Raw genomic sequence first — 22,228 nt, 5'->3', positions numbered from 1 at the left:
CAGACAGACAGACAGACAGACAGACGGACATGGCTTAATCGACTCCGCTATCTATAAGGATCCAGAATATATATACTTTATAGGATCGGAAATGAAAAATGTAGAAATTACAAACGGAATGACAAACTTATATATACCCTTCTCACGAAGCTGAAGGGTATAAAAACAACAAACGCACCCACTTAAATATAAATAAACAAAGGGCAATAAATTATAAATAAACTAACGCAAGAAAATAGTTGTAGGAAATCGTATATTTTTATAAAACTAATAATAAATAATTAACGATGTTAAGCTACTAGTGAAGGAACTAACGAACATCAATCAATTAAAGTTAATTTTGTTTTTTATATGAAACTTAGATAACAAATTATTTTAGATAACAATTTTCATACAAACCACATAACTACAATGTGGGTTTAGTGTATTTAACATGCGAATTTATATTTTGTGTTCTTCTTTTTTATATAATCTTCCTTTTGGTTTTGAATGCCAATGAACTCATCTCTGTCTGAATGCTGAAACTGCTGATTCTGCAGTTGAATTCTTGATAAAAAAAAAATAACTTAGCCCTAAGGTGTAATCAAGCTATAAAGTTCACCAAACTTTTCTAAGAATGTTTTGTTTATTGTTTCTATAGGTGTATTTGTATACAAATGTTGAATTTGTAATTAAATCTACTTGGTTTAAGCAATACATTTTAGAAAAATAATAAAAAGCTTTTTAAAACTTCTAAAAGCAATTAGTTATAGATTGTAATGATAGTAATTAAAATCAATTTCGATTTTAATAAAAGTTTTACTAGATTGTAATGATAATGAAAACTTTTTAAGTGTTTATTATAGTTATAATTAGATTAAATTTATTGAAGATTTACAATCGCATATCAATTTATGATTTCTTATGATTTGACTTGAATTGGAAAATATTATATTCCACTGCGAAAGTATGGTTAGAAAATCTATTTCACTTGCGTTTAGTTCGACTAAAACTAAAATATGGGTGCATGACTTAAAAATGGGGGATTTTTTTTTTAATTTTTAGCTTTTATTTTAAAACATTTGTACAATATAAATTTATTCAATGTATTGGCCATTCTTAGCTATGATCTTTCTGGCAACATATGGATTACGAGCCAAAAGAACTGCTCATCATTTGAGGCCAAGAACAAATCAAGCCAATATCTCTGTTCCAATGTAAAGGGTATCCTAGAGAGAGCGTTCTGCATCGATCGTAACAAATAGTAGTCTGACGGGGCACGTTCTGGACTATAAAGCGGGTGATGAAAAACTTCACAACCACTTCTTTTTTAAAGTTCTATAGCTGAAACAAAAAGTCGACTTTTCGACTTTTTCCGTTTTTTAGAAAGTCGACTTTTCGACTTTTTAGTTAATCGACTATTTTCGATTTTTATCAACTTTTTACCATTTTCTGTAAAAAAAAAAAATGGTTTGTACATTTATTGATGCGCCTTTTGTAATGTTTGGCAATAAAAATGAAATTTATCAAGGCGATAATAGTTAGAAGAATGTTGTAAGAATTTTATGTAGAAAAAAGCTTTATTTTATGAACATTTATTTATTATTTACATATATTAGCATACACTACAAAAAATTCAAGTTTACCAAATTGCAATAGTTTTAGTATAATGTTGCAATTAAATATTTTTTTTAACAATCCATAAAGTCAACTTTTATCCACTTTTTTCGACTTTATCGACTATTCGACTTTCTTCGGCTTTTGAGTTAACATAATCGATTGTTCGACTTTTTTCCGACCCAAAAAGTCGATTTAGACTTTTCGACTTTTTTCAGGAAAAAATCGATTGTTCGAACAATCTAACAATCGACTTATAGAACCCTATTATTTTTAAATAGTTTTTGAAAGGTATTGCAACATGTGGTCGAATGTTGTCATGATGGAATATTACGGCTTCATGTCTGGCCGCATATTATGGGCATTTCAAACGAATCAGTTGCAGGAACAGGTACCCTGATGACATAATAAATAGGACCCTTTTGTTTCCACCAAATACAAGATAATTATCTTAGCGCCATGGATATTAAGCTTTGGTGACGATTCGGCTGGTTGGCCGGGCTTCACATACAATCTCTTACTCTTCGGGTTATCGTAATGGATCAATTTTTCATCGCAAGTACTGATTCGGTACAAAAATGATTTTCTTTTATAGTGTTCAAGCATCATTTCGGACATGCAAAATCGTATTTCAAAGTCTCTCGACTTCAATTCGTATGATACCCTATTTCTCATATTTTGGATGAATCCTGCTGCTCGCAAACGTTCAGAAATTGCTGCTTGAGTTGCTTCCAATGATTTTACAACCTCTTATTGAGTTTGACAACAATCTTCATGGAGTAATGCCTTCAATTCTTGATCTTCAAACTTTTTTCGATGGCCTGGGCGATCTTTCTTTCCGTATCAAAATCACCATTTCTGAACCGCATAAACCATCTCTCGCATGTTGAAACCGATGGAACACATTCACTATAAGCTATGATGAGCAATCAGTGTGCTTTAGCGGCACTTTTTTCAAAAATTAAAGAAGTAATGTAAAACTTCCCGTATATGACGGTTCGTTGGTACAAAATTCGTCATTTTCGAAGCAAAAAAAAACTTCGTTGTTTACACTTTATACACGGCGCAGCACCTTCAAACAGCTCTTCGCAACTCCTGGCTATATATGGGAAGTATATTAGTTCCACAATTAGTTCTAGAACGCATGCATATAACCAGTAATCGTTCTAGTTTATTTTAAATTGTCACCTTGTGAACAAGTTCTACCGAATCGTTTGATTCTGGAACCAGTTCTTTGATCAATGATTTCCGCATGAAATTTTCACCCTTGGAACTAGTTCTATTAAAGCGATAAACAACTACAGAGCTTCGAACTAATTAATTAATTAAATTTGAGCTTAATTCACTAAAATCTTAATTCAGAATTTAAAAAAATGTTAGCCATGCATTCCATAAATCCATTCGCAACAACTAATTCTTTAGATTCATTCAAAGACTTTTATTTAAATAGAATTCATTCATCGTTGAATTAATTTAACTGTTGAAATATAAAAGTTTTGTTAACTCAAATCTAATACCGAAGGTTCGAAAAAACTAATTCTTAATTACATTTACGAAATCAAAATAAATGTTGTGCGAGAGCGAGACGCGAAACTCTCGAATGCAGCGAAAAAACGACGATCTGATTACCCTTAAGCGATAATAGCAAAGACTCGCGAATTCTTTCTCCGCCCACAGCTGAGTTACGACTAGAAACAACGACTCAAATTAATGAATGAAATTCCCCTACTGTTTTTTGCTTTTTTTTGAAGTTATTTTTCACACCATTGTAATATTTGTTTACTTTTCTTTTATCAATGTTTTACATGAAAACTAATTTTTGTATTCCATTAAAATATTTCTCTTTATTCTGTTTTTGTACCAAAAGTACTTCTACTGTTTTCACTGATTACATTGGAGTATTATTGTGGCACTATATAATGGCAATGTAAACTGTAATTTAAAGTTTAGTTTGCCAAACGGAGTTGAAGATTTGAATACATTTAAAGTGCTTTTTTAATATTTGAAATTTCTTAAGAAAAAAGTTTCAAGTTTTTTTTTTTTTTGTTTTGTATTTACTTAAAAGAAGCCCCAAGGTTTTTCCTATAAATCCAATGACCTATTTTGATTTATTAAGTGTTGAATTTGTGTTTTATGATTAATTCGCTTAAAGTAGATTTTCAAGTGAACAACAATCGCCAACATCAACATCATCATCAATTTTAGCATCAGTAGCAGGCAGCAAGCAGCATGAATATTTAAATTTAATTAAGCGGCCATTCATCTCGGTGGTACTCTATGACTGTAATGTTTTTGCAGTTTAAAAAACAAAAAAATAAAAAATTGGTGAAATGAATGAATGCAAAGACTCGCGAATTCTTTCTCCGCCCACAGCTGAGTTACGACTAGAAACAACGACTCAAATTAATGAATGAAATTCCCCTACTGTTTTTTGCTTTTTTTTGAAGTTATTTTTCACACCATTGTAATATTTGTTTACTTTTCTTTTATCAATGTTTTACATGAAAACTAATTTTTGTATTCCATTAAAATATTTCTCTTTATTCTGTTTTTGTACCAAAAGTACTTCTACTGTTTTCACTGATTACATTGGAGTATTATTGTGGCACTATATAATGGCAATGTAAACTGTAATTTAAAGTTTAGTTTGCCAAACGGAGTTGAAGATTTGAATACATTTAAAGTGCTTTTTTAATATTTGAAATTTCTTAAGAAAAAAGTTTCAAGTTTTTTTTTTTTTTGTTTTGTATTTACTTAAAAGAAGCCCCAAGGTTTTTCCTATAAATCCAATGACCTATTTTGATTTATTAAGTGTTGAATTTGTGTTTTATGATTAATTCGCTTAAAGTAGATTTTCAAGTGAACAACAATCGCCAACATCAACATCATCATCAATTTTAGCATCAGTAGCAGGCAGCAAGCAGCATGAATATTTAAATTTAATTAAGCGGCCATTCATCTCGGTGGTACTCTATGACTGTAATGTTTTTGCAGTTTAAAAAACAAAAAAATAAAAAATTGGTGAAATGAATGAATGTATTTCTTGTTTTGATATTTTCTATTCGTTACTAATTTTAAATACCCTACCTAGTGTATAAACAAATCAGGTTTGTTCCTGTTCTCATTTCCAACATAGTCTCATTATGTTGGATGTTTAACTACAGCTCAATACAAATTTGATTGGACGAGTAGTCTTTATTAATCCTTATTTATTTTATGTGGAAACTTGAAATATTAAGAATCAGTAAGATATTTTATCATATCGAAACCGCATTTTCTTGAATAAATCTTTAGCTTTAATTAAAACTAAACAATATTTAACAAGTTTGTAAAAAGTATTGAAATCTGTTGTAACGTATTAGATAAACTTCTATAAGGAAGTGTAATTTAATGTCGAAGGCAGTGATGCAAAAAGACAGGCTGACTTCATAAATGCAGTAATGCAAAGCAATTACAAGGCAAAGCAATACTTCACCAAATTATACTTCAAAATAAAAATTTTAACTATTTTTAGGTAAACAAAATTTATTTTTTTTCCAAAGTTGTTTTTTTTAATTTTTTGAAAAAAAAAATTTTTTAAATTTAAAAAAAAAATTTTAATATTTAGCGAAAAAAAAATTCGGGTTAAAAAATATTTTTTCCGATTTTAACCCATTGTAGGTCCAACTTTCTATAGTCTTATATACGTCGTTGCAAGGGTCTTTGAAATATCTATCATTAGATATCCATATTGCCTATATTAATGACTTAGTAATCCAGATATAGGTCAAAAATAGAGGTTGCCCTGGTTTTTTCCTTATATCTCAGCCATTTGTGGACCGATTTTCTCCATTTGAAATAGCTGGAAGAATTCCAGAGATATTGATGTATGAATCGTGTATGTAAGTTATTTGGGGGCTTCGGAAAGTTGATTTCAACAGACAGAGAGACGGACATGGCTTAATCGACTACGCTATCTATAAGGATCCAGAATATATATGTATACCAGAGCTGTAAATGAATCACTCATTTTTGAATTAATTCGCGAATCATTCACACAAAAAAATGAATTGAATGAAATTTGAGTCAATTCAAATGAATTTGGTAAAAATGAATTGCAATTCGTTTCCAATTCAAATGAATTGAATTGATTTTGAATTAATTCAAATGAATTTGGTAAAAATGAATTGCAATTCGTTTCCAATTCAAATGAATTGAATTGATTTTGAATTAATTCAATTCATTTACAATTCATTTGAATTGAATTGATTTTGAATTAATTCAAACGAATTAGAAAAAAAATTAGCAATCCATTTCCAACTCCGAAGCGAAATTCGCAGCATATTTAGCAGATTCTTCAATGTCATTAAGTATGCAGTATAATTAATCGACGGTTAAAAAGTCTTCCTTTAAATATAATGCGCCGTTACCATCGTCAGCTGGTGTTGAAAGATTATTTTCGTACGCCTCTATTCTAAACGTGGATTTCTTTCAGATGATAATTTTGAAAAGCTATTGTTGTTTAAGATGAATGATGCATTCTAATTAAATCTAATTAGCCTTATTTATGAAACTCAATTGTGTTTTGAACGACATACATTGTTATTTTTCCTGATTTTTGATTATTTTTGGAAGATAGTTTTATTTTTTTGAAATAAATATAATATAAATATTAGCAAAAAGTTTATTGTTGGGTGGTCGTGGGTCAAAAAATATCAAAAATTATTAATTGCTTCGTGAATATTAAATATGTTTTGTCGTTCAGTGTATTTCAAAATGAAAATCAGTTCTTCTTGAAGATAAACTCCAAACACCATGTTTTCATTGATCAGGCGCGTATACAGGACAAGGCTTTTCAATTTTTGTACTGGATATTTTCATTTTGGTAGGAGAAATCTTTCATTCCCCCTAGAGATCTGCTCTTGAATTTGATTGATTGCAACTCATTTTTGAATCATTCATTTGAATTGCTAATTCTTTTTTCTAATTCATTTGAATTAATTCAAAATCAATTCAATTCAAATGAATTGTAAATGAATTGCAACTCATTTTTACAAATTCATTTGAATTGGAAATGAATTGAAATTCATTTCTGCCTAATTCGTTTGAATTGATTCAAATTTCATTCAATTCATTTTTTCAATTCAATGAATTAATTCAAAATTTAGCTAATTCATAATGAATTAAAATCAAAAAAGAATGATTCATTTACAGCTCTGATGTATACTTTATAGGATTGGAAAATTATATTGTGGAAATTACAAACGGAATGACAAACATAATATTTATCCCCATCTCACGACGGTGAAGGGTATAATAAAAAAAATTCTGTAGAATAAACTGTTATACAGAAAATTTTCTATAAACACCTGTTACAGACAGAATTGTATATTGAAAAAACTGTTATACACAAAATGTTCTAAAATAAAACTGTGATAAACAACATTTTCTATAAAAACTGATACAAATATAATTTTCCATAGAGTAAAGTTTTATACACAAATGTTTTTATAGAAAAAAACTGTTATACAACACCAGTTTATATAGAATAAACTGTTATACACAATATTTTCTAAAGACGGAACTGTTATACACAAAATTTTCTATAAAAACTTGTTATAGACAAAATTGTCTATAGAATAAACTGTTATACCCAAAATTTTCTATAAAAAACTATTTAAAACTATTTTCTATTTAAAAAGTGTTACTCACAAAATTAAAAAAAAAAAATTCTGTAGAATGAACTGTTATACAGAAAATTTTCTATAAAAACCTGTTATACAGCCCAATTATGAATAAAAATTCCGCGGGAGTTTTTTCCCTTTTCTCATTTTTCCTATTCAAATTCAATGGGAGAAAACTCCCGGGGAACAAACTCCCGCGGAATTTTTATTCATAATTGGGCTGTATAACAGGTTTTTATAGAAAATGTTCTGTATAACAGTTCATTCTACAGAATTTTTTATTCATAATTGGGCTGATAGACAGAATTCTATTGAAAAAACTGTTATAAACAGAATGTTCTAAAAAAACTGTTATAAACAAATATAGAGTAAAGTGTTATACACAAACGTTTTATAGAAAAAACTGTTATACAAAAACAGAATAAACTGTTATACATAACATTTTCTGTAGAATAAACTGTTATACACAAACTTTTTTAGAAAAAAATTTGTATACAACATTTTATACAGAATAAACTGTTATACAGAACATTTTCTATAGACTGAACTGTCATATAAAACATTTGTTATAAAAAACTGTTATACCCAACAATTTCTATAAAAAAAACTGTGGCAAATACAGTTTTCTATAATATAAAGTGTTATACACACAATTTTGTATAGAAAAAACTGTTATACAAGTTTATAATCTTATATATCTTTTTGTTATATAATCTTTTATGTAGAATAAACTATTACATTGTACATAACATTTTCTGTACAATAAACTGTTATAAATTTATTCAAAATATTGGCCATAGTTAGCTATGACCTTTTTCCCATCTTACTGGCAACATATAGATTCCGAGCCAATTCGGAGCACGGAATGATCTATAAAGCGGGTGTGGCAAAACATCCCAACCACTTCTTTCTAAATAGTTTTTAACAGGTTTTTGCAACATGTGGCCTAGAGTTGTCATGATGGAATATTACCGTTTTATGTCTAGCCGGTTTCATATTCAGGACGTTTTTCGGCCAATGCTCGCTTCAAACGTATCAGTTGCGATTGAATGTAGGTTCCCTTTGGTAGTCTGTCCAGATTTCAGCAGCTTATAATATATAGGACCCTTTTGGTCCCACCAAATACAGAGGTTATTTGGCTTTGATTCGACTGGTTGGCCGGACTTCACATACGATCTCTTACGCTTCGGGTTATCGTAATGAATACATTTTTCATCGCAAATAATGATCCGGGGCAACAATTATTTACTTCAAAAGCGTTTAAGCAGCATTTCAGATATTCAGAATCGCCTTTCAAGGTCTCTCAGCTTCAATTCGTATGATACCCGATTTCCCTGCTTTTGGATGAATCCTCCTGCTTGCAAATGTTTTGAAATTGCTGATTGAGTAGCTCCTAATGCAAGCTCTTGTTGAGGTTTACAACAATCTTCATAGACCAATGCCTCCAATTCTTGGTATTCAAACTTTTTTTGGCTGACCTGGGCGATCTTAGTCTTCCGTGTCAAAATCACCACTTCTGAACCGAACAAACCATCTCTCGCATGATGAAACCGATGGAACGCATTCATAATAAGCTTTGGCGAGCAATTGGTGTGCTTTAGCGGCATAGAAGTAAAGCAAAACTTCCCGCATTTGACGCTTTGTTGGCACAAATATCGACATTTTCAAAAGCAATTTTCTACACAAAGAGCTTGAAACCCAAATACAAATTAATGATTATATCGAACAGCAAATCATTCTGAGTCTATAGAAATATGTATGTATGTAAATTTGAAATAAAATACTGAAAATTGTTTGAAAGTATCAAAAGCCATATAAGACTTACGAACCTCGGGGCATACAGCAGACACATTTGCTGATTGATCACATTTTAAATAGTAAAATCATTTGGCATCAGAAAATCAAAAATTTTTCTTCCAGCTTGTTTTAGTGTAGCATGCCTCTTCTGTTGTTATATCTAATCAACACAATTTGTTTCTTTTTTTAATTTTTATAATGAATTCTGATGCAACAAACACAAAACATTGTGTTTTTTTTTAATGCATGTGTCCAACATTTAGTCATACATTGTGTCGTTGGTAGTAACGCTTTAATTTAAATAATTTAACATGAGTTCATTATGTTTAAATATTAATGAAAAGTTTGCTAATAATTTATTTAGTTGTACTCGTACGTTTTCTAAAAAAAAAACAGCTACAAAACTTAGGTAATAAATGAATACAGTTATCGGAAGTGCGAAAGTTTTTGAAGCAGAACAGAATTGCAGGTTTTATTTATGTCTGGTTTGATGTTTAATTATATCAGATATTTAAATGAACATTGAAATATTTTTGCAAATTTCTAAATCAATTAATGTGTAAAATAATTCATTAATGTATAAAATAATTAATATGTATGTTTTCATCATACCCGAGCTTTCTGAAGCTTTTCGAAGACCTACATTGTGTAATTCGACTCTTTTATAATACTTATCGCGCCTCGAATACTAATGGATTTGATCGGGAAGAAAAGTTCTCCCTGGCATTAATACGCTTTTACATTAGTAAATATGGTTGAGGAGTTTTAATCTATTTTAATTGTATGAATTGCAAATTGTCAATCCGTTTCTATACGGAGTTCGCAAAGGATTTAACTACCCAAACATCGGTTTTTCTTGACTTAAAACCGAAACCAAAAACGGACAATTATTCTTTGGTTTTCGGTTTTATTATTGGGTTTTTACTTTCCTCATCATTCCCACAAACTGTGAAGCTTATTGCTTGTCTGCATATACACCCAGAGTCTATGGCGGGAATCGAACCCACAACCCTCAGATTGATAGCCCAGCATATTATCGTCTTAGTCTATCGGGGTACCCCTATGAATTCCGAGCCAAAAGAACTGCTCACCCTTTGAGGCCAAGAACCAATCAAGCCAATTTCGAAACAAATATAAGTCGGCCGTGGCAAGGTCGGGACTATAAGGCGGGTGGGGCCAAACTTCCCAACCACTTTCTAAATAATTTTTTAACAGGTATTGTAACATGTGACTGAGAGTTGTCATGATGAAATATTACGGTTTCATGTCTGGGTGTTTTTCGGCCAGTGATCGCTTGAAACGAATAATTTGCATTTGGTACAGGTTTCATGTGATGGTATGGCCAGAATTCAACAGCTCATAATACATAGGACACTTTTGGTCCCACCAAATACAGAGCATTACCTTAGCGCCATGGATATTTGGCTGGTTGGCCGGGCTTCGCATACGATCGCTTACGCTTCGGGTTATTGTAATGGATCCATTTTTTCATCGCAAATAATGATTCGGTGCAAAAATGTGTTCAAGCTGCATTTCACACATACAAAATCGTCTTTCAAGGTTTCTTAGCTTCAGTTCGTATGGTACCCAATTTCCCTGCTTTCGGATGAATTCTGCTGCATGCAAACATTTTGAAATTGTTGATTGTTTTTGAGCTCCCAATGATTTTAAAACCCCTTGTTGAGTTCGACAACAATCTTCATGGAGTAATGCCTACAATACTTGGTCCTCAAACTTTTATTGGCCGGCCTAGGCGATCTTTGTCTTCCATTTCAAATAAGCTTTGGTGAGCAATAGGTGTGATTCAGCGGCACATTTTTTTCAAATTAAGGAAGTAAAGCAAAACTTCCCGCATGTGACGCTTTGTTGGCACAAAATTCAACACTTTTGAAGCAAAAAAAAACATTGTTTTTTACACCATAATGTTCAATAACTAAGAGATAATAAATGACAGATATGTACCCTTGAAAATGTCATATAAGTTATTAAAAACAAAAACCGCGTTCAAAAGATAAACGCCATCTCTTGTAAATCCCGCATTTTTAATAAATATTCGAATTTTTAGAGATACAGGTTTTTCGTATTTATTACAGAAACTTAAAAAGTGGACATTGCACTGTTTGTTTCTATAGCCATGTCTGTCGTTTGAAATTCATTTTCCAAAGCCCTCTAATAACTTACAAACATGAATGATGATACATCAATATATGAGAAATAGTCCTGGTTCGGTTTCTATATAAAATGAGAAAGTCGGAGTTAGAATGTCCATGTAAACCTTGTGCGCAGAGTACAGGTCGCAATTTTGAAGATATTTCGATCAAATTTGGTACATATTATTTTTTCGGCCCAAGGACCAAGCCTATTGAAATTGGCTGAAATCGGTTCATTATTTCACCTAGCCCCCATACAAATGTCCTCTCGAAATTGGACTTTAGCGGTCATAAATGTTTAATTATACCCTGCACCACCATAGTGGGGAGTAGGGATGCCAAACGGGACTGGGTTTTACAAATCCCGGGATTCGGGATTGTAGAAATGTAAATCCCGGGATCCCGGAATTTTTCGGGACCCCGGGATTTTTCGGGATCCCGGGATTTTTCGGGATTTAGGAATTAGTATTATAAATATGCTGAAATTTAGCTTTCTAGGTATTTTGGGTGCTTCAAAAATCTTCCTAAAATATCAAAAATCTCATAATATTCCGGGATTTGTTAATCCCGAAAAATCCCGGGATTCGGGAAATCCCGATCCCGAAAAATCCCGGGATTTTCGGGATCGGGATTTCGGGATTGGCATCCCTAGTGGGGAGGGTACAATGCGTTTGTGCAGATGTTTGTAACGCCCAAAAATATTAGTCTAACACCCACCTTAAAGTATACCGATCGACTTAGAATCACTTTCAGAGTCGATTAAACGATGTCCGTCCGTCTGGTCGGCTGGCTGGCTGTCCATGTAAACCTTGTGCGCAGAGTACAGGTCGCAATTTTGAAGATACTTCGATCAAATTGGGTACATATAATTTTTTCGGCCCAAGGACCAAGCCTATTGAAACTGGCTGAAATCGGTCCATTATTTCACCTAGCCCCCATACAAATGTCCTTCCGAAATTGGTCTTTATCGGTCATAAATGTTTAATTTATATATGTATCTCCACAAATTCCGCTCCAAATAAGTTTTATATATACAAAATTCATGTCACCAAATTCTGTTACAATCGGTCCATAATTAGTCATAGTTCCCATATAGACCCGCTTCGAAAATCACTTTAATGTCCATAAATCGCTTAAAAATTTTGGTATACACACAAAATTCAACATGAATAGCATTCATAGAGACATAAATCACACGATCTAATTTCATGGTGATCGGTCCATAATTGGTCATTGCTCCCATATAAGGCCCTCTTCAGAAAACCACTCACGAATATAAATTACTAGCTAAAACCCGGTATCCTTCGCTACCCGTATAGTAATGATTTACAATATATTTAGTGTATCTAAAATTTGTTTCATATTTTCTAACCTTAATGTGAATTGTAATAAAATAGAAAAGCTTAGAACCAAAAATATTTGTATTTAATATTTAGTATATAAAATTTTGTATTAATTATTTATTGTCCCAATGCCTTAGGATATACAATATTTTTGGTTTCTGCATCTGGTTCATAGACCTATAAGTCTTTGGGGTTTCCTAGTCGTGAACATGCAACTGAAAATAGTTCATGTGAAAAACATGTATTTTCTAGACTTAGTCCGCAAACTTGCAATGACTGACCTTGGGCTTTATCAATTGACATTGCAAATGCTAAGCAAATATGAAACTGCAATCGATTAAAATCAATGGCATTTCCGAAGTTAAAATCGGAATACGTGCAGCAATACATCTGTCCCTTTATACTTTCCAGTTATAAAAGTCGCCCCGATTAGATTTTTCATTAATTTCCTTACTGTATGTCGAGTGTCATTACAAATATACACAGCCCAATTATGAATAAAAAATTCCGCGGGAGTTTGTTCCCCGGGAGTTTTTTCCCATTGAATTTAAATAGGAAAAATGAGAAAAGGGGAAAAACTCCCGGGGAATTTTTATTCATAATTGGGCTGACAAAAAATCATACAAACAAACACACATTGACTTTTATATATATACTAGTTGACCTCCCGGCTTCGCCCGGTAGCATTTACTAATGTTTCTCCAACCCTGCCTGTTCTTATTTATTTGCAAATTAAATATATAAATTTGTACTGCATACTTTAGGGGCTTTTTTTATTACAGTTGAGTAGACTCAAAAAAGCCAGTTTTAGCCGTAATTTTTTTAATTTTTTTCTTTACAAACCATTTCCTGAAAATTTCGAATCGAATAAAAAAAAAATCAGCCAAATCGCTCCAGCCGTTCTCACGTGATAACATTACATGCATGGACCATTTATTTTTTATATAGTATATAGATAAGGGTTTCAAATGTATACATACAAATTTTAACATTTACTTAATATTTTTGGTAGTCGGCGCATTTCTGTACTAAATATTAATATTGATAGCTGCTATAGCTTTTGCTATATATAATTTTTCATCACATCTATGGAAGTTGCCACGCCCACTATTGCTATTTTGCCCATTTTTGGCCTAAATAAGTAGTTCATACAAAATTTGAACGCTTTACATACTACAATTATATAGATGGATATGAATTTTAGTATTTAGATTGTTTGGGAGGTGCCACGCCCACTATTTTAGTCCGTCCATTCTTGTCCTAAATATTAATATTGATGGTAGAATAACCGTACAAAATGTATGGATTCTATGTATATCTTATTGTATCCCATATATTAGATTTTTTTAAAATAATCATCATATGGGAAGTGCCACGCCCATTGTGGCTACTACTCCCATTTTGCCTCAAATATTTATACAAACGGTGGAATTGCTCAAGCTAAATTTGAGGACTATAGTTATTATAGTTTCCTAAATATTTGATTTTTTAAATTAACTTTGTATGGGAGGTACCACGCCCACTTAAAATTTCAAAACAAAAAGTAGCCTATAGCTCCTTCCAGATATACAGTAATATACTGTTCAAATTATCAAGCAAATCGGTTCAGCCGTTTAGCAGTCTATAGATCCCAAACTAATATAAATAAACATACATTCAGACACACATTCACTTTTATATATATGTATTGATATTTTAAAAGAAAAATGGTTTTTGCTCATTTACTTAGTGTAGTGTATTATATGATCGGGCTAGACCGACCATACTTTCTTACTTGTTAATTTGTCATTCCATTTGTAATGTCTAAAATATTCATTGAGATCTGAAGGCAGTTACCATACGTAGCTTAATGCATAGCATACCTTTTGTGCAATTAAAATGGTTTATATTTTTATTATAAATAAAATTGTAATAATAATAATAATATTTGTACTCATAACATTATGAATATAAAAATTGCTCTCTAAAATAAGTACAAGTTGGATGGACAATTATAAATGTAAATTCAGCATTTAACACTTGCATTTAGATAGATATGTAAATAAGTGAATAATATAATTGATCAATTCACAAGGCCTCCTATTCATCATATTGTCATAATGTCCTAATATTTTACAATGGTTTAAAAATGTTGTCATTGCATGTCAAGCACAAAAAATGTCCTAAAGTAATATTACTCCAGCAGAGATCTGCGCCGAACGCCTAAGAGTCGGTTAAGCCGAGCCGCCGAGTCGTGAAATATTAGGACATTATGACAATATGACATGATAGGAGACCTTGTGAATTGACCATATAAGTATTTATTATCGGACGATAAATATATAGTAGATATAATAACTTTGCATCATTTTTAACAACCAATACATATTGAAATCTCTCTACCATCTTGTGCGAGTGACCTTGTGCAACAAATGTTTTTTTTTAAATAAAATTTTTCAAAATTTATCTTTCATGGTCATCAGTTCCAGTACAGTAAAGATTTGAATCTATTACGCGTTTTTTCTCTCCATATTTTTATTTTTCCTACTTCATACTTTTAAGTGTTAGTAGTTAGGTAGAGTATGTATGCATCTAGTATCTATGTGTATTAAGATACTAGTTGTTATAAACAATCAAATAAATTAGAAAATAAATATTTATTTTTTACTTTGCAATTATAAGTGTTTACTCGTAAATTTACGTACGTAGTACTTTAGTACATTCATTACTTTAGTGAGAGTGCATTAAAACTTATATTTTTTTTAAATTTTAATAGTTATTAGACTTGTTGATATGTTGTGGCATATTTTTTTAATTTGTTATTTGATAAGGCATCGTTTGTAAGTAGTTTATTACAATAAGTAATTAATTAACAAATTAGTTATATTAATACATAATATTTTATGGTGGTGAAATAATGAAAGTTGTTCGATTTTAGTCAAATTTTATCAATCAAATCTTGGTTGCTTAGCGGCCAGATTGTTACAGATAAAGCATTGTTCATATAAAATCCGGTCGCACTGTAGAAGCTTTTTACAAAAAACTAGTAGCAACATTTTTGTTTTCGAAAGAAAAAAAGAAACCAAAAAAGTTAGCAGACGAGACCAAGACCTTACAACGAAAATAGTGCGTTAAATTAAACAAAATCCTGGTTTATCTAATAACGAACGCGCCAAAAAAAACCAGTCGTAGTACAGCAGGAAGAATATGCCTGGATGCTGGCCTACGGTCATATCGTAACATTAAATATCCAAATCGTACAGAAAAGCATAATATTACTGCTGTAAAACGGTCTCGTTTACTTTACGAACAAGTTTTGACAAAATTTAATAACTGCCTTATCATGGATGATGAAACGTATGTGAAAATGGACCTTCAACAGCTACCAGGACGTAAATTTTATATTACAAAGAGAGCCGCGGGAATGTCAATCAAAAATATAAATAAATTACAGATTTGTTAACATTTCCTCGAAGGTCGAAATGCATTCTGACTTTTAGTTTTTGTTCTATCAGCTGTTTTGTGACCCCCCTGTCTATACCTGATAAATTTTTATCATGATAAACGTCAAAATCGTTGTCATGATAAAAAATTATCCAGTATAGTCCCCATTTATTAGTATTATTGCTTCGTTATGACAAAATTGTTAGTGCTTTTGCACAGACAACTTTGTCTTGACAACAAACGTCATTAATTGTTATAATAAATATTTGTCAAGTATAGACAGGGGGTGAGTGATGTCATAATTTTAGCACGTGAAATTTTGTATGTGATTTATTTTTTCTATTCGAAATATTTTTTATTAGTTCTTTTTCATTAGTTTTTCAATAAAATCGTATCATAATTCTTTTTTTTTCACCTAAACCGGCAACAATGCCCTGAGGCACTCTTCATCTTTTTGCACCTGGTTCCTAAACTTAATTTGCAAATTAGTTTCTGATGGCTGTTCTTAGTTTATTGGGTCATAATTACTCTAAAAAAATATTCGACAACTTTTTTTTAGCTTCTTTAAGTTTGCGGGTTAAAGGGTTAATAGTGCTCCGTTTGTAACCACTACAACTATGACTTCGGATATTTACATTTATTAGACAACACCATGCTTCAGTAAAGTTCTGGCCCAATTTTGCCTCCTGCCACTATTCCAAAGCTGCCATGGATTGGTATCGAAGCAACAAAGTCGATGTAATATCAAAACATATGAACCCATCCAATTGTCCTTATCTTCGTAAAATTCTAAAATATTGGGCTATTGTCAAAGTTAAATTATAGAAAAATGGAAGCGCTATTATCGACAATAAATAAATGTTATCTGCTTGGAATAAATATGCAGCGCAGGTGGTCCTAAAAGTTAATGGGTACCATCTACAGATGCCAAACGGGGAATCCCGTTCCAGAAAATCCCGGGGTTTTCGGGATTTCTTAAATCACAAAGCCCGGGATTTTTTAATTTTAAATCCCGGGATTTTCGGAATTTTCTAAATCCCGTTTTTTATAAATAAATAGGGGAAATTGTCATTTTTGTGTGCCTTTTTTTATGCATTTTGACATTCTACATTCCCGAATATCGCAAAGTGATGTTCAGCAAAGTTGTTAAGCTCAACTCCTGCTACGACATAGTTAATAAAGGAAAGCGGGGCTCTGGAAAATCAATTCTACACATTTTTTTGTAAGTTATCTAACAAAACTCAATTTAAATCCTCTTCAAACGAAATTGATTTAATCTTAGATGAGGAGCTCGAACAAAATGAAAATATTTCGATTGCTAAAAGGCTAAAAGATATTATTAATAAATGTAAAAAACCCAAATAACGAAACCAAGTTATAATGTAGGTTTGCATCTTGCCTTTTATTGAGTCAGCATTTTGTTGCATATTTCTTGTTTTTATTACTGCTTTACAGTGTTGAATCGTCTGCTTTGAAATCATTTTGTCATACCCTTATAACCGTATCTGATAAAGCTTCCTTCGTGGTATAATTTTGCGATCTATAGATCTATGGTATACCATTTACCATCGGTTCTCCATATAATTGAGATTATAACCAATCGATCCAATCAAATGTTAAGTTTTTACAGAACTTCTTTCTCTATATTTTTTTATAATTTCTGAAATTGCTGACTTTTTTATTGAATATTTATCACAGACAGTTTTTTTGCTTTAATCCAGTATTAAAATAGTTTTTTTTAATTACATATTTAAAAAAACTTATTGTGCGGAAAAAATTATTAAAATAAAATAAATATTGAAATAACGATAAAAAATAATCACCCATATTGCGGTATCGTACCTTATTACGGTTTCGACAGTTTCATACTACATAGTATATTAAAGAAACATGTTGTATTATTTATTTAATCGTAGGCGTTTTACGCAAGCAAAAATATCAACGATTGTTCATAATAAATATTTATTTTTTTTTATCCAAAAAAAATGTTATTATATATTAAAGCTGAATGATCGGTAAACCCCTTTTTTTTGTTTTTATTGATAAAATGTTTACTGAGTGTAATATAAAGCAGCTCTGTTAACTTAACAGTCTTTGAGTAGGAGCTATGTTAGTTTATACATTAACATAAAAATGTTAAAAAGCGGAGCTAACATTCGTAGCTAACTTCACCCACATGCTTACATTATATTCTTACATATGGGCAATTCCATGGATATGACAACCACGATAAAAAATAACCCTTGAAACACTTTTCAAGATTTGAATAGGTAAAACACACTAAATTTTAACTCGTATTAAGTGAAGATATTTGGAGCTTATTAAAACTTTTTAAGAGCGAAAATAACAGCTTAAACTGACTGATAAATTAAAGATTTATTCATTTAATTTAATTTAATAGGAGGCTATTGTAGCGGCGAAAAATATGCGGCCTAATTAGTACGTAGTAAGAAATGTATTTGACTCTGATTATTTATTTTTGCTATTATCACCTAGTTTTCTTAAACCGAAAATACTTATATGTTTTTAGTTTTTGTATATATTTACAGAATATATAATGGGTGATCATCGTGAGGTTTGATTTATAATGTAAAATAAAACACATAAATATGAAAGTGATGTATTATCGATTAAAAGAACAATTTATGACATTTACTGTTTGAAAATTAAATCATGTAAATGTTGACCATGACTACCTCTGAGGTGGTCCATTCCGAAGGTCCAATTTTGGGTGACTTCTTCGAGCATACCGACTGGTATCTCGCGAATAACACGAATAATGTTGGCTTCCAAAGCGTCAATCGTAGCTGGCTTATTCCTGAAGACCTCAGACTTTACATATCCCCAGAGAAAATATTCCAAAGGTCTGATATCGCACGATCTAGGTGACCAATTTACCGTAGGAAAACGTGAAATTAAGCGCTCACCAAAATGATTTCTCAACAAGGTCATTGTTTCACTCGCTGTATAGCTCGTTGCGCCGTCTTTTTTGAAACCATCGCTCACCGAGACTATGTGCTTAAATTTCAGGAAGCAAATTGTCTGCTAACATGGTGCGATTACAGTTACCATTTACGGTAACATTCTGATTTTCTTCATTTTTGAAAAAATATGGACCATGATTTCACCAGCCCATAAACCACACCATCATACCATTGTTTTTAATTGATGTAATGGTAGCTTTTGGTACTCTTCGGGTTACTTATCAGCCCAATTACGACAATTTTGTTTATTAAAGTATCCATTGAGTCAGAAATGTGCTTCATCACTGAACCGAAAGTTCTTCGTCGTTCTCACAAAACGTAATTTGGAGACGCTATTGTGGTGTGAGTCTTTCCATGATGACCACTAAGTATACAGAGTTGCCCTATCATCTGATTTTTAAACCCTTCACCTTCGTGAGAAGGTTTGTCATTCCGTTTGTAATTTCCACAATATAATTTTTAGACCCTATAAAGTATATATATTCTGGATCCTTATAGATAGTGGAGTCGATTAAGCCATGTGCGTCTGTCTGTCTGTTGAAATCAACTTTTCGAAGCCCCCAAATAACTTACATACACGATTCATACATCAATATCTCCGAAATTCTTCCGGCTCGGTTGCTATTTAAAATCGAGAAAATCGGTCCACAAATGGCTGAGATATAAGGAAAAAAACAGGACAACCTCGATTTTTGACCTATTTTTGATCTATATCTGGATTACTAAGTCATTAATATAGACAATATTAGAGTAAGTTGGACCTACAATGGGTCAAAATCGGAAAAAATATTTTTTAACCCGAATTATTTTTCACCAAAAGTTTTTTTTCGCTAAATATTAAAAAAAAGAGAAAAAACATAAAAAAAATTAAAATTTTAAAAATTTAAAAACACAATTCGAAATTTTTTTTTTCCAAAAAATTAAAAAAAGAACTTTGGAAAAAAATAAATTTTGTTTACCTAAAAATATTTAAATGTTTTATTTTGAAGTATAATTTGGTGAAGGGTATATTAGATTCGGCACAGCCGAATATAGCTCTCTTACTTGTTAATTTTTAAAACGTCAAATTTGACACCTCTGTGTACTTTGTGATGATGACTTGCCAAACGATACTGAACAAACATGAGTTTGATATGAGTCACGCGTGATCTTTAAAAAAAACATTGAAAATCAAACCTCACGATGAATCACCCTTTAATTAATTAATATAAGAGAAAAATTTATTGCGTACGGTATGTCACGAACGATATTAAATTTTATTTATTATAAAATCATCCAAAGAATGTTTTTATGTAAAGCAAAAATATTTTTTTTAGTGTAAGAAAGAAGAAAAAATCACAATTCAAATGCGAATCAATAACTAACAACATAAGTGAAAATCACAATGAGAAGCATTTTTAGGCTAAATTTGTCTTATTATTAATGATATTAAATGAAGGATTTTTTTTTTTTGAAAACTGAAAATCAAATATCATTTGATTTTAGCTAGTTTCTTTGTTAGTGTTTTCCCAAAAGCAAATAAACTAATGTTACTAACGCCTATTTTTTTAGATTTTGAAAGAACTTTTCAAATTGACCTTGTAAATTCTACATACTACATTGTACATACAGTGTTGGAAAAAATAATATGGACGACCGAAAATGTATTTATTTGGATACTAGCATATTTCAGAGATTAAGGAAATTTTCGAGAGTGGTCCTTTTATGGGAGCTATGATAAATTATGGGCCGAGTTTAGCTTATATAAAACATACAGTTGGGAAAAAAAATAATAGCACCACTATGACCCTTTTTTTTCCAAAAACAAGTAATTAATGTTGGTATTTTTTCATATGTTGATATTTAATACATTGCTTAGTATGTCCCCTATATTAAAAATATAGTACTTCTCTTGGAATTGTTATTGTAATTTTTTTTCAATTTGAAGTAAAAATTACTAAAAAAAAAATGGCGAAAAATAAAATAGCACCACTTACACATTTCTTATGAAAACAGTTATATTTCGCAAAATTGCTCGTGCTTTCTTATTTCGATCATAAAGTAAAATAGGTCGTGAAAAAAAAACGACTTTGTCCAGCTAGATTAGCAAAATCTTACACTGTACTATCTGATCTGTATTTTGTTTGGATATCTCTATAATTAAGATATTTATGAGAGCTTAACTATTTTCTGATAGGGGTAGGAGAATAATGGACCGATTGTAACCGAATTCTTAAATAAATATGGTCTCCTTTGAAATATTTTGTCATTCCCTTATAACCGCCTCCGTTAAATCATCCTTCCTGGTGTAATTTTGGGTACTTATTTTACGATCTACAATTTCCCATAGATTTTCTATGGGATTGAGATCTGGCGATTGGGCAGGCCACTTCAAAACACGTACCTCGTTGGATTGTAACCACTCGGTTACAATCATAGAGGTGTGTTTCGGGTCGTTGTCGTGTTGGAATCTCCAAACTAGGGGCATATTTTTCTCAGCGTATGCATACATAACATCGTTTAATATGGTTCTGTATCCTATACCTGTCATGGTATTTTTTATAATATGAATTGGGCCCATACCTTGGCCTGAAAAACATCCCCATACCATAATATTGCCACCACCAAACTTTACAGTCTTATTTGTGTACTTTGGATCTAATTTTTTTTCCCTTTGGTCGTCTTACAAATGTTCTCCCATCACTGCCTCTTAAATTGTTTTTGGATTCGCCGGAAAAGAGGACAGTATTCCATTTCTGTATCGACCAGTTTAAATTATCCCTGGCAAATTGTAGACGATTTCTAAAAAGAACCGTTCTCTTTTTAGAAATGAGTGGTTTTTCACAGGACGGTAGCAACCAAGACCAGCCTCATTTGCCCTGCGACTAACTGTTCGGATACTTATTTCTAATTTTAGGCTTTAACAACCTCTCGGGGAGTTATTTTTGGGAATTTCTTGAACTCTCTTGCTATTAAATTTAATTATCTTGTCTAGTCTAGTAGTAGTTAGTGGAAGACCTCGTAATTCCACCTAAATGTTGAGTTTTTACAGAACCGGTCTCACGAAATTTCTTTATAATTTTTGAAACTGCTGATTTATTTATTGAATATTTATCACAGATACTTTTTTGTTTTAAACCAGCTTTAAAATCGTTAATTATTTTATTTTTTAAGTCTTCACAAATCTTAACTTTAGCCATTTTCGTTAACTTTGAGAAAAAGCAATTATGCAAAAAACTTAGAAAAATAAATTGTGAAAAATTACCAGAATTTAAAAATAAAATAACTGTAAA

The 22,228-nt window shown here is 31.3% G+C and overlaps 1 protein-coding gene across 2 annotated transcripts in view; it reads left to right on the top strand.

Annotated features, from left to right (window-relative positions):
* LOC135950931 (uncharacterized) overlaps positions 1 to 22,228 on the top strand; it is a 65,023-nt gene that overhangs the window by 28,036 nt on the left and 14,759 nt on the right. The gene's annotated exons all lie outside the window — the stretch shown is intronic.

Source organism: Calliphora vicina, chromosome 2 (assembly GCF_958450345.1).
Source record: "Calliphora vicina chromosome 2, idCalVici1.1, whole genome shotgun sequence".
Taxonomy (NCBI): Eukaryota; Metazoa; Arthropoda; class Insecta; order Diptera; family Calliphoridae; genus Calliphora; species Calliphora vicina.
This window is presented reverse-complemented; position numbering and strand designations above follow the sequence as displayed.